This window comes from Fulmarus glacialis, unplaced genomic scaffold (genome assembly GCF_000690835.1).
Source record: "Fulmarus glacialis isolate BGI_N327 unplaced genomic scaffold, ASM69083v1 scaffold46791, whole genome shotgun sequence".
Taxonomy (NCBI): Eukaryota; Metazoa; Chordata; class Aves; order Procellariiformes; family Procellariidae; genus Fulmarus; species Fulmarus glacialis.
In genome coordinates this window covers 25,893-31,892 of record NW_009194300.1, presented here as the reverse complement: position 1 = coordinate 31,892, position 6,000 = coordinate 25,893, and positions in this window count along the sequence as shown.

Sequence of the window (6,000 nt, the reverse complement as noted above, 5' to 3'; positions counted from 1 at the left end):
ACATTGGGTGATCACAAGGGAACACATTTTTATCATTTTCAGTAGCAAGAAACATAATTTGAAGAAGAAATAACTAAGAAAATTTAAATAAATCTGAGAACGTAGATTATTTAAAGGTTTCCTGCTGTTGTCTTGTCTTTAATTGCAACTGGTATTCGAGCTTTTGTGTTTGAAAGCAGTGTTCCTGGTTGGAGCTGGAACTGCCATTGGCTGTTCAGCGAAGGCTGAGCCTATGTGCCAGTGGTGCAGTTGGCCAAAACATCATTTTCAGCTTGATTACCCAGTGTCATTGACCACACCATCAAGAAATACCATTGGAACACCCCACAGGTGTTGCTCTGGAGATATACTGGGCTGCTCTGTATAGAGCTGTGCTTGCTCTGTTTACTTCGTGAGCTGGGCTTTCTAGCTCAGGCTTGAGCACCACACTGGGACACTTTGCGTGGGTCCTGTTTTGCCTGTCAGCAAAGGCCCTATATACACACCTACCCATGTAACAAAGTGCTATAGAGGTCTTTATTCTACAGCTAGATCATATTGCACATTATTGAGGATTATGTTCTAAAAACTGCAGCAAAAGGTTTTACTGTATAAAAGATGTGGAAAAAAAAAATATTGACCAGGATAAAATTTCAAGACCTGATACTCAAAATTAAAGCACCAGTACTACAGGGTCTTTTTTGGATTACATGGATAACTCCAGCTCTTTTTCAGAAAAGTTTGTAAAGATGCAGAAAGTGTTACCAACACTTTTGATTTCTTTTCTGACTGTATTGACTTAATCTCCTCTGTGGTGGGAGCTCAGGCACCTTGCTCATGTCTATATGGCTGCATGTAAACACATGACAACTGACTAAGCTGACAACACTTACTCCTGCGTCAGTTAAAGCATCTGAGAAGAAAAGTAGTTGATTCATCTGGCATACAGGGGATGTTAGTGTGGAAATGAGGTTGTAGTTGTTTGGGGAGGAGGGAGATGCAGGTATTTCCAATTCTGAAAGAAGGAGAAAGTAGTGGGAAAGGAAGGGAGAAGGTAATAATGTGTCGTAAGATACCTTCTCTTTTATATCCATGGCTTCTGAGATCCTGTAGAAAAATGGATTTTAGTTTTCAGTTTGTATTTCACTTCTAAGTTTTCAGTTTCTCTCTCAGATCTGAGGAAGAGTTTGTGTGCCCAAAATCTGGGCTACTTGGTCAACTGTGCCAGCTGGTTCAGTAAGAGGTAGATTGCTTCTGTCAAGCTTTTCTAGCCTGTACATGTACACCACCATGGCTGCAACGTTACCATTGTTCAGGGAGGGAATCCGTGAGAGTAATTCAGCTGTGTGTGTACTTTGGCTATATCTGCCATAGGATTAGTCACATCTTAACAGTGCCCGTTTCTCTCTGTTGACTATGAAACCAGCTTTAAACAACCAGCTCATAAGCAGGTGTCCTGGTTTTGGCTGGGATAATTTTCTTCCTAGTAGCTGGTATAGTGCTGTGTTTTGGATTTAGGATGAGAATAATGTTGATAACACACTGATGTTTTAGTTGTTGTGAGCAGTGCTTACGCTAAGTCAGGGACTTCTCAGCTTCTCATACTGCCCTGCAGCGAGGAGGCTGGAGGTGCACAAGAAGCTGGGAGGGGACACAGCCAGGACAGCTGACCCAAACTGGCCAAAGGGATGTTCCATATGACGTCATGCTGAACAAAAAAACTGGGGGGAGTTGGCCAGGGGGGTGCGTCCACTGCTTGGGAACTGGCTGGGCATCAGTCAGCAGGTAGTGAGCAATTGCATTGTGCATCACTTGTTTTGTATATTCTTTTATCATTATTATTATTTTCCCTTCCTTTTCTGTCCTATTAAATTGTCTTTATCTCAGCCCACAAGTTTTACCTTTTTTCCAATTCTCTCCCCCATCCCACTGGGTGGGGGTGAGCGAGCGGCTCTGTGGTGTTTAGCTGCCTCCTGGGTTAAACCACAAGAGTAGGTTTTTAAATTATAGATGTCTACATTGGGGCAGATAAATCCAATCATGATATTTTATGTAAAGAGGTTTGGTTAACAATATGATGACGATCGCCTGCAGAACTCTAGCAGGGACCTGAGGGAAGCTATCCTTAGGTCACAAGTACAAGTTAAGAGTAGATGTACTCTGCTGAAATAGCAGTACAGTCATGCTTGCACATACACAAAGAATGACTGAGGTCTGAAAATGATTGCACCTGACCAATGAAGGTAGCACTGATGGACTCCAAAGAAAAAAAATTCAAGGTATCTGAGAAATTTATGAGCCCAGTCAAATGGCAAGGAAATTGAAGAGAATTCATTTATTATAATCTTATTTTTCTGTCAAGCTAACTATTGCAAAAGGCTGTTTATATTCTTAGTAACTATTTCTGCAAAAAAAAACCCAAACAAAATAATCTGTTGTGTTACATTTACATTGCAGATTATAACTGCAAGTTGAAAATGCATGTGTAGTGGTTTTATTTGTTGGGCGGTTTTCACATGATCCCTCTTGGTTTGATAAATGTGTTTCTCTAATCAAGGTAAATACAGAATCTCAACACAAACTTTAACCCCCTGTTTTGGTTCTAGTTGTATAGAATTCAAAACATACTAAGGATAAAGCAGATAAAATAGGTATAAAAATGTCACTTCATCTTAAGAATATTGCTATTTGCTTTCAATTTGTTGATATCTGAAAATAGCAAAGTCTTGAATAAATATGATGAATATATTTAAATTATTCAAAATAAAATAATTGAGTATTTGCTGTCAACTTCTAACTATTAGGCAAAATAATGTTTAACATCATTTTCTACACTGATCTGCCTACTGTTTTTTCTGTTTGATTTCCTTTTTTAGTGTTAATCAAGTACAGTGATTTTAAATATCTCAGTTAGTAGTGGAGTTTATGTGTCTTTGTCATGTAAAATATTGGAGACCTTCCATGTTTGGTTTACCTAATGTAAAAGAGAAACTACAGCTACTTCCTTTTTCTAAAAAGTGTACAACTTCAGAGAGACATGAGGGAAGGGGAGGGGAAGTTGTGCTTTATACAGGGGTGGGAAGAAGTTGGGAGATTTCATGTGAAGGACCGGTAGTAAGCCATGATGTTAAGAAACTGAAAAAATGTAAGCACACTTTTTTCTGCAGCATGCCAGACAATTTCCAGCGTACTCCATTTCCTCTGCTTAGCATTGTGCCTCATACGATATGGTCGATGAGGTTGTAGGTTATGATGGTGTGACTAACAGAAAACAACTAAGATGCGTTTTATGTTGCCAGCCAAAAGTTCTCCGTTCTAACACTGTGAACTTAACTGCAACATCTTTCTGTGGTGACTTTTTAGAGCCTAAAATACTTTGGAGGCTCATCTGTTTGGGGAAAGTAGCCCTTTAATCTGATGTACAGTGGTGAAGTTGGGATATAATGAGATCATCTCATCTTTATTGAATAAACAAAGTTGGTTTACTTTCTTAAACACTAGAAATTTACTACATGTCTGTAACAAAAATGGTGTAAAAAGTTACCTTATACTTTGTCAAGGCTTGGTTTCTTAAAAATGACGTATATCAAGTTCTGCATATGAACCAGCTAAAGAGGAAGTTCTTTGGAAATATTTGACATTAAGATGAGTGTATGACACTAAACCAGACTGAATCACGAGACCTATTTTAACTACAAATGTCTCCATGCTGGGTTTATTGGAAATATGCAAATAGGTATCTCTTCCTCACTAGATGAAACTTCTTGAAAATTTGTTAAAACTGAGCACAGCATTTAAAGTTTCTTACACTTCCATCTAATAGCATTATAGTTGGAGTAGTAAAGCAAGGAAGAGGAAGGGGAGTGGCACTGAAATCCTAACAGATGTGGAGCTAACAAGCTGGACTGCCAGTGTACACTTGGTGCTCTTCACCGCTGAGTCTGTCCTTCCATCTGTTTATACTTGTGAAGAATTGCAGTCTCACACGATTGCTCTGAACAATTACTGGTCCACAGTAAGTTTCTTGGCAACTATATGTAGAAGATATACTTCTCTTCTGCTAGTCCCACACAGTTTTTTCTTGTTCCTTCACCAAGTGGTTTTTATTTTAGATTTTACTGTGAACTTGTATTGTCAGACTTCGCGACTTCCTGCTCTGCGAGCACAGAAGTCCACACGTTTGGATTATACAATGAGTTTCTGTCTAAGGCAGGACAAGGAGGGGCCAAGACACTAGTCTGCTGTTGAGGAGCAGCAAGGAGAGAGAAGACAACCCACTGCAACTGGTGCATTCACTATAGACCAGGAATGCTACTCCAATGAGCTCAGTAAAGCTAGGAAGGCAGGTAGGAGTCATGTGTATGAGTCTCACGTGCCGTGCTAAGTGCCACTCTCCATTTTAGCAATGTCCATAAACTTTTAGCCTTATAAAGCCTTTTGTTCTGATTAAATGCCTTGGAATGACTTGCTTTCTACAACTACCTAAAAGGAGGTTGTAACGAGGTCGGTGTCGGTCTCTTTTCCCAAATAGGACAGGAGGAAACGGCCTCAAGTTGCGCCAGGGGGAGTTTAGATTGGATATTAGGAAAAACTTCTTCACCAAAAGGTTATCAAGCACTGGAACAGGCTGCCCAGGGAAGTGGTTGAGTCACGATCTCTGGAGATATTTAAAAGACGTGTAGATGAGGCGCTTAGGGACATAGTTTAGTGGTGGACTTGGCAGTGTTCAGTTAACAGTTGGACTTGATGATCTTAAGGGTCTTTTCCAACCTAAATGATTCTATGATTCTATGACTAGCCATCTCTACTTAGAAAAATATGAGAGTGCTTTTACTGAGGGAGCTACTAGTTGATGCTTGCAATACACTTTCCCTGCTGAGACAAACAAGTCCCAAAGTACTGACACTGAAGACATGCTGCTGCTATCTCTTTGCTGTATTTTCTATCTTGAGTTGATAAGAGAATGATTCTGTTTGTGGTTAATGTGTTCAGGCATGTGTCAAGATTTGTCATACATTCAGGGAGATGCAGATTTTCCTATCACCACTTGCTTTGTTTTGTTCTTGTGACTTTTTGAACCCGTTCAAGATTTAGGGTCCCCTGAAAACATTAGACCTTAACAAAGGACTGCAGGTGATAAGAGTGAGCAGAGATCAGTAGCTGGGAAGGATATTTGGAAGAAGTGAGAGAATGCTGGTGTGATGTTGGACAAAGTATTTTGAGCGGGAGCTCCTTTTCCCTGCCTGGTTACACGTGTGCAACCAGGAACGCAGAATCCCTGCGACCAAAGATGGGGCCTGGCTCCATAGCCTAAAGGTACAAGGTGGGAGGAAGGAAGATCATTTGTAGGTTCTGGTGCTGCTTGTGCATTTTGCATCTAAGAAATCATCAGATTAAATGTATACGTAATATTTGCAACCTGGTTCAGTAATTCTTGCTCCCCAAAAAGTGGCCTTCCTGGTAGCCCTACAATCTAGGTTTTCTTGAGCGAGGAGCCTATCTACATAACTCTCTTGGGACCAGGTGGTTAGCTTCTGAGGGACCTTCTTGCTAGATAGATACCTCAACTACTACATACCAGAAGTAGATGAATTGCAGAAGTGACACGAATTTTCCTCCACTTATTCTTTGGCGATTATAGTTCTCTCTTAGTTTCCAGTTGATGTGTGCAAGCTTTGGTCGTGGGCTTTCAGTCATCTGGAACAGTTTCACTAGAGCTGAGGAAGGAATTTCTGAGGTCATGAAGAAGCTTCTGTTTCAGCACCCTGTCATTCCTGGAGTCCAGTCAGGACCTTCCTTTGAATACAGAAAATTTTTGTGAAAGGCAACCTTCACTATGCCAGAGATTATAGCCTTCTCTTATCCCGTCCCATTTACCTCCTTCCTCATAGCACGAAAAGATTGAAGGGGTTAAGGGTAGCTTAAAACTGTTCTTTCTCATTTTAGAATGATAGCCTGTGTTTGGTGTTACATCCAACCCTGAGAGCAGTCATAAAATGAAAGTAGAATAAAAAGTGTTTC